The sequence below is a fragment of the Coregonus lavaretus genome (genome assembly GCF_964263955.1).
Source record: "Coregonus lavaretus genome assembly, contig: HAP1_SCAFFOLD_1637, whole genome shotgun sequence".
Classification (NCBI taxonomy): Eukaryota; Metazoa; Chordata; class Actinopteri; order Salmoniformes; family Salmonidae; genus Coregonus; species Coregonus lavaretus.
The window spans coordinates 21,722-30,277 of NW_028158507.1; the positions used below are offsets into that span (position 1 = coordinate 21,722).

At 40.1% G+C, this 8,556-nt stretch overlaps 1 pseudogene across 1 annotated transcript; it reads right to left on the minus strand.

Annotated features, from left to right (window-relative positions):
- Window positions 1-1,256: 1,256 nt before the first annotated feature.
- LOC311123884 (tissue factor-like) lies at window positions 1,257-6,833 on the minus strand (annotated as a pseudogene). The gene is made up of 6 exons: window positions 6,589-6,833; window positions 6,199-6,307; window positions 4,255-4,448; window positions 3,811-3,995; window positions 1,813-1,987; window positions 1,257-1,480 (listed from the first exon to the last, which is right to left on the minus strand). The product of its transcript is annotated as a tissue factor-like (transcript).
- Window positions 6,834-8,556: the final 1,723 nt, after the last annotated feature.

Consider the following 8,556-nt stretch of genomic DNA (forward strand, 5'->3'; position numbering starts at 1 on the left):
ACAACAGCAAAGGACCTTGTGAAGATGCTGGAGGAAACAGGTACAACAGTCTCTATATCCACAGTAAAACGAGTCCTATATCGACATAACCTGAAAGGCCACTCAGCAAGGAAGAAGCCACTGCACCAAAACCGCCATATAAAAGCCAGACTACAGTTTGCAACTGCACATGGGGACAAAGATCGTACTTTTTGGAGAAATGTCCTCTGGTCTGATGAAACAAAAATAGAACTGTTCGGCCATAATGACCATTGTTATGTTTGGAGGAAAAAGGGGGTTGCTTGCAAGCCGAAGAACACCATCCCAACCGTGAAGCACAGGGGTGGCAGCATCATGCTGTGGGGGTGCTTTGCTGCAGGAGGGACTGGTGCACTTCACAAAATAGATGGCATCATGAGGAAGGAAAATGATGTGGATATATTGAAGCAACATCTGAAGACATCAGTCAGGAAGTTAAAGCTTGGTCGCAAATGATCTTCCAAATGGACAATGACCCCAAGCATACTTCCAAAGTTGTGGCAAAATGGCTTAAGGACAACAAAGTCAAGGTATTGGAGTGGCCATCACAAAGCCCTGACCTCAACCCAAGTTAAACAATTTAAAGGCAATGCTACCAAATACTAATTGAGTGTATGTAAACTTCTGACCCAATGGGAATGTGATGAAATAAATAAAAGCTGAAATAAATCATTCTCTCTACTATTATTCTGACATTTCACATTCTTATGTAAACATCCGACTTCAACTGTATATATACAGTGAGGGAAAAAAGTATTTGATCCCCTGCTGATTTTGTATGTTTGCCCACTGACAAAGAAATGATCAGTCTATAATTTTAATGGTAGGTTTATTTGAACAGTGAGAGACAGAATAACAACAAAGAAATCCAGAAAAACGCATCTCAAAAATGTTATAAATTGATTTGCATTTTAATGAGGGAAATAAGTATTTGACACCCCCTCTCAATCAGAAAGATTTCTGGATCCCAGGTGTCTTTTATACAGGTAACGAGCTGAGATTAGGAGCACACTCTTAAAGGGAGTGCCCCCACTCTTCAACAATGTCTCATATCAAAGATAAACACATTACCACAAATTAATGATAAGACTTTATTATGAAAATGCCATTAAAATCAAACAGAGTACCATAATATGACCAGATTCCACAGTTTTGGTTTGATTATTTTACATCATGTTCTGTCATCTAACTGTTTGGTATTAATATATATTAAAGATCTCCAGACAATGCTCATGCAAAACAATTTAGTTTAAACATATAAACTATCTACTGAGACCTTTAAAGCATGAATATATTTTCTATATGGCAAAATGTGTAGAATTGTAGGAAATTAACTTAAAACTTCTCTCTACCGTCTCCACTAAAATGTTTTGCCGCGAGGTGGGAGGCTTCCCACAACCGAATCTCGCTTAGGGCCCCCAAAAGACTGGGATGAACCCAGTGATCACTCCGATCCGATACTCTGGAGAAGAATGTATAATGGCCAACATGAATTATCGAGTTACAGAATATATTAAAACAGGAACAAATGTCCTTAATGAACACAACTTGTCAAAAAGATCAAGGCTTTCCCGTGAGGCAGAAATGTATACTAGAGAATAAAAGACACCAACCCTGCTACAGTACACCTCAGTAGTACTATTTATCACGATAATATATACGTATACCACTTAGCAGATGCTTTAATCCAAAGCCACTTCCAGTATAGTGACAGTGAGTGCATACATTTTTAGTATGTGTATGTGATCCCTGCGGGACTTGAACCCATGACCTTGGCATTGCTAGTATCCTTACCTTCAAATAAATACTTTCCGTCGCCCGGTGAGCACTGTCTTTGACTGAGCTCTCCCAGCTGTTTGTCTGTGCTGCGGGAGGGGATGTAGGCCTGCACGTTGAAGCAGTAACTCACCCCAGGATCTACATCCCCCTCTTCTAGCTCTATCTCACTGCTTGCAGAGATCTTTGTTTTCTAGAGGGAGAATTACATAAAGAAGGGGTTATATTATGTCTTTTCTTATGTATTTAATTTGTATAACTTGTTCATTACTGTTTTACTATCATAAAACAATCATATATTCATAACACACATAGAGAGATTTCCCATGCAATATAATCAGAAGTAAGATTGGCCAAACTCATATCATCCACTTAATGCATTTAATTTACACTGAACAAAAACAAAAATATGAACGCAACATGCAACAATTTCAAAGATTTTACTGAGTTACAGTTCATTTAAGGAAATCAGTCAATTGAAATAAATTAATTAGGTCCTTATCTATGGATTTCACATGACTGGGAATACAGATATGCATCTGTTGGTCACAGATACCTTAAAAAAAAGGTAGCGGCATGGATCAGAAAAACAGTCAGTATCTGGTGTGACCATCATTTGCCTCATGCTGCATGACACATCTCCTTCGCATAGAGTTGATCAGGCTGTTGACTGTGGCCTGTTGATCAGGCTGTTGATGTTGTTCCACTCCTCTTCAATGTCTGTGCGAAGTTGGTGGATATTGGCAGGAACTGGAACATGCTGTCGTACACGGCTATCCAGAGCATCCCAAACATGCTCAATGAGTGACATGGCTGGTGAGAATGCAGGCCATGAAAGAACTGGGACATTTTCAGCTTCCAGGAATTTTGTACAGCTCCTTGCGACATGGGGCCGTGCAAAATCATCCTGAAACATGAGGCGATGGCGGCTGATGAATGGCACGACAATAGGTCTCAGGATTTCGTCACCGTATCTCTGTGCATTCAAATTGCCATCGATAAAATACATTTGTGCTTGTTGTCCGTAGCTTATACATGCCCATACCATAACTCCACCGCCACCATGGGGCACTCTTGTTCACAATGTTGATATCAGCAAACCACTCGCCCACACAACGCCATCTGCCCGGTACAGTTGAAACCGGGATTCATCCGTGAAGAGCACACTTCTCCAGCATGCAAGTGGCCATCGAAGGTGAGCATTTGCCCTCTGAAGTCGGTTACGACACCGAACTGCAGTCAGGTCAAGACTCTGGTGAGGACGACGAGCACGCAGATGAGGTTCCTTGAGACAGTTTCTGACAGTTTGTGCAGAAATTCTTCAGTTGTTCAAACCCACAGTTTCATCAGCTCTCTGGGTGGCTCATCTCAGATCATCCTACAGGTGAAGAAGCCGGATGTGGAGGTCCTGGACTGGCGTGGTTACACGTGGTCTGCGGTTGTGAGGCCAGTTGGACGTACTACCAAATTCTCTAAAACAGCTCTGGCAACAGCTCTGGCAACAGCTCTGGTGGACATTCCTGCAGTCAGCATGACAATTTAATGCTCCCTCAAAACTTGAGACATCTGCGGCATTGCATTGTGTGACAAAACTTCACATTTTAGAGTGGCCATTTATTGTCTCCAGCACAAGGTGCACCTGTGTAATGATCATGCTGTATAATCAGCTTCTTGATATGCCACTCCTGTCAGATGGATGAGTTATCTTGGCAAAGGAGAAATGCTAACAAACAGGGATGTAAAGAAATGTGTGCACAAAAATTTGAGAGAAATATGCTTTTTTGCGTATGGAACATTTATGGGATCTTTTATTTCAGCTCATCAAACATGGGACCAACACTTTACATGTTACTTTTATATTTTTGTTCAGCATAATTAAATTCCTTGACTTGCTCCTTTAAGGAGCCTACATCATTGACAAATGTCCTCTATGTCATTTGCTTCGACCCCAGGCCCTACAGTACTTTTAGGAAAGTGTAGGGCTGCCATTTTTATTACCCTCCCCTTTGAGCTTACCTTGCCCCTGCTTGTTGCTTTCCCGAAGGTGACTTTGTACTGCAGCTCATCAGCAAAGACATCCCGGATGGTTCTCTGTTGGTTCTGCTCATTGAACAGGGCTGTGGGAGGGTCTTCTACATACAGGGTGATCTTCTTCTTGTCTTTGCTCACCTCAATCTTGAACTCAGGTCTGCCTATAAGCGCTGGAAGGGAAATAACACGAGAGGTTGACATGCTTGCTTGTCACACCTGGCGCCACTTGGTGACACTGGCATGCAGTTGGAATAGAAAACAAAGAAAGTCTTCTTTCTCCCAGTGATTTATGGAATGACCAACATTTCAACACTGGCATGCAGAAAATGTGCCCTGATACATGGCTGTTGATTCCTATGGCACCACAGGTGTCAACAGCCATGTATCAGGGCATGCGGAAAATGTGTCATTGTATGGTGGGGTACCTACTGTCATTGTAAGGGGTGAACCTCTCCGACCTTGTGTGGGGGAACTCTATGAGGTCAGAGTTCACACCAAGTAGGGGTTTTGAGAGGACATCAGCGGAGTATATGGCCTTCAGGTCCCCGAGAGAGTTGGACAGGTCACACTCTGTCGCCATAGTCCTGATACAGTGTTGGTTCTTCTCTCTGTTCTGACCAATTCTGAAATAAAGAAGATATTTATGTTTGAGTCACAACATCATTCTGATACTGTTAGCGTTCCTCTCTCTGTTCTGGCCAACACTGAAATAGACATAATGGTAGGTTTCAGTCAAAGGATTATTATTATCTTCAAACATGTTTTTTTGTTGCATTTAGGTCGTTCATTGGGTCTGGATTGGAATCTTAGTTCAACAATAAGAAAAGTACCAAATGTTAATCTTTGACTTGCAGGCCTCTGCACCACATATCACACACATTGCACTTCACTAAAACAAAGATTTGTATTCTTTATTTTTTCAGCTCCAAAACCCCTTGATCTATTTGCCAGTACACTGCAAATTGGCCAGTGTTGAATTTTCAGTAACATTTCTAGTGTTGATTCAGGAGTTAAAGTGGTGTAAAAGAACACTCGGTAGTGTAAAAGAACCCCCAGTATTGGTGTTAATAACCAGAGTTATTGTTTTACACTGTGGACATTAAAACAGTCCCATCAAATCCACACCCATCTCTTTCATATTTCCCAGCATGCTCTACTGCAGGTAGATTTTTTAGGATTGTTTTTAATATCTGTGTTTTTGCATGTAGTCTACATTGATTGATTGATTAATCTTATGCTACACAAAGATAAATAACACATTTTTCTAAACTAATCCAATCAGTTAGTAAGATGTATTGCACCCATTACTGAAATGGTTGTTCCCATTTAAATGGTTTAAGTAGTGTTTTTTTTAATCAAGTTTACTAACCCTGCCAATTAATTCTGAATGCAGGTTGCAGGTGAATAAAAAAATCTAACGTGGATGTCCTAACTCTGGCTGCATTGCAATAGCAATTCCACATTACTTTACAAGCCAGCATAACGTGACTTGCAGGCCTGATGTGGCATTTTAACCAGGAGTTTTGTAACACCACTGTGTTAGAGTAAAAAAGGGCCATCAACTAGACCAATAAGTAAGGCCTTATGATATACAGTATGTAATGTATTGTCACAGAGTTTAATTTTAATGATAACATTCGCCTAGGAACTCACTTGTTGAAAGCCACAGGACTTTACATGGAATGAATTCAGCAACTAACAAATACAGTCAAGGGTGTTAACTCTACAATTTACTCAAAAAGAAAATGAACCCTGGGAAATATGCAAATTAGGCGTTTTCTGTGTATAATTCTGAAAACTCTTTTGGCAGATCAATAGTGTAGTCTGACCGCATCAGTTCTGCCCTCCTACTGCCTTCCAACACATCACCCTGACTCTTCAGGGTCAGAGACTGAGTCTGGGAATAGGTTAGTGCAGACCTCCCACGATAACTGTCATGCGTCAGTGTGTAGCGGTAGGACAGAGTCGGGTGCAGGACACAGAACTTAGTCAACGACGTACTTTACTTGTCACAAGTAAATAAACATATCTTCCACGCAGGGAAGAAAATACCGACTCGCATGTCAATGACAACGAACATTCACGCACAACACCATGCGGGAACCAGAGGGTAAAATAGGGAAACAAATTATTGTAATTGGAACCAGGTGTGTGCAATATAGACAAAACAAGTAGAACACAGAAACATAGATCGGTGGCAGCTAGTACTCCGGTGACGACGAACGCCAAAGCCTGCCCGAGCAAGGAGGAGGAGCAGTCTCGGCTGAATTCGTGACAATAACGTGGTTATAGGCAACATATTTTTAATATTTCATTGTTATCTCTTCCTGTAAGTGCAAAAACCAGTAATCAGTATGTAAATTAATTACTTACACAGAATATTCAACGGTGTATGAAAAGTTGGAAGGTTCAGGATCCCACATAAGCAGTGTTTTGAAGTTGATCGACAACCAGGAAACATTCTGTGCCTTGGGATAGTCCCCTACAAGAAGAGCAAGATCAGTTAACTACATGTAATGTTAGACATTGAGTGAAAGGTAAATAATTAGGGACAGTGTGCCTTTTCATAAGAGGGTCACAGGGTACATTGCCTGTACTGTAAACCAGGCTGGTCCCAAGAAGTTGGCAACAAAACATTTGGACATTATGGCTTTTAAATAATGCAGTAGGCCGATATGCATAAGTATTTTATTTATCCATACTATTTGTCTAGTGTACAGCTTTTAGGATTGTAGGCTATATTTTAATTGCCACTTGACTCACCTGAAACACAGTTTGTAAAGAAGAGTACAGTACACAATGTCATAAAAAACATTTTCCTTTCCATTTTCATCATTTTATATTCCAACAGGTCAGTATAAAAACAGTAATCCGATCGGATTGATCCGTGTACGGTTATTTTAAGCAATATCCGACCTTAAACAACGAAGACGGATAATAATTTCGACTGCATGAATTCATTTTTCTAATGTCGTCTAGAAGATTGAATTAATGAACAGAGACAGTGTGGGCGTAGAGAGGAGGGTCTGCTACAGGATACGTGTTCTAGCGGTTTCAAAGTAAAAGCTATGTGACTATCTGACGTTACCTGACCATCGCTCCATCTAGCTAGCTTCTATAGGTTAGTTATAATAAGGGCCACGAACAAGTAACGTTAGTAAGTTATCTAGCAAACTAGCTAGCTGCCTTCAATGATTGATGGCTTTCCTGACAGACAAGACAGGGAGTGTGCGTGCGCGCTCTATCTGTGTATACACTGTCCAAGGATCGTTCAAGACTATTCAGCCCCAGCTGACACGGCTTACATAGGCTACCAAGTTTTGACCATCACCCTCTCTCTCTGCCATCAGGTGTTTATGAATTAATTATCAGCAGTGATGTGAAATACTTAAGTAAAACTACTTTAAAGTACTACTTAGGTCGTTTTTTAGGGTATCTGTACTTAACTGTTACTTTTTGCTCCATCAATTTTCCCTGACACCCAAAAGTACTTGTTACATTTTTTATGCTTAGCAGGACAGGAAAATGGTCAAATTCACGCACTTCTCAAGAGAACATTCTGGTCATCCCTACTGCCTCTGAACTGGCTGACTCACTAAACACACATGCTTCCTTTGTAAATTATGTCTGAGTGTTGGAGTGTACCCCTGGCTGTCTGAAAAAGAAAAGAAAATGGTGCTGTCTGTTTTGCTTAATATAAGGAATTTGAAATGATTTATACTTTTACTATTTTTACTCAAGTAGTATTTTACTAGGTGACTTTTACTTGAGTCATTTTCTATTAGGGTATTAGGGTATACTTCCTCTTCCTCCCTCAGGTCTGCCTTCTTTGTGTTCTCAGCAGAGTTCCGTCCGACGGTCAAACAGGAGTTCCCAGGTAAACTAATGATGATGATAGTATTACTAACAGGAGTTCCCAGGTAAACTAATGATGATGATAGTATTACTATTAGGAGTTCCCAGGTAAACTAATGATGATGATAGTATTACTAACAGGAGTTCCCAGGTAAACTAATCATGATGATAGTATTACTAACAGGAGTTCCCAGGTAAACTAATGATGATGATAGTATTACTAACAGGAGTTCCCAGGTAAACTAATGATGATGATAGTATTACTAACAGGAGTTCCCAGGTAAACTAATGATGATGATAGTATTACTAACAGGAGGTCCCAGGTAAACTAATCATGATGATAGTATTACTAACAGGAGTTAAAGTATTACTAACAGGAGTTCCCAGGTAAACTAATCATGATGATAGTATTACTAACAGGGCCTAAAAACATTTTGGTCCACCAGCAACTGTGGAATGTCATTTTTCACCTGGTCGGCGATTGGAACCAGCGACCTTTCGGTTGCTGGGACAGCGCTCTTCACCACTAAGCTACCTATTTGGTTAAAACTGTGATAATAACAGTACTGTATTAGTGGTATTAGGTTAAAACAGTAGTAATATCAGTACTGTATTAGTGGTATTAGGTTAAAACAGTAGTAATATCAGTACTGTATTAGTGGTATTAGGGTAAAACAGTAGTAATATCAGTACTGTATTTGGTTAAAACAGTAGTAATATCAGTACTGTATTAGTGGTATTAGGGTAAACAGTAGTAATATCAGTACTGTATTTGGTTAAAACAGTAGTAATATCAGTACTGTATTAGTGGTATTAGGTTAAAACAGTAGTAATATCAGTACTGTATTTGGTTAAAACAGTAGTAATATCAGTACT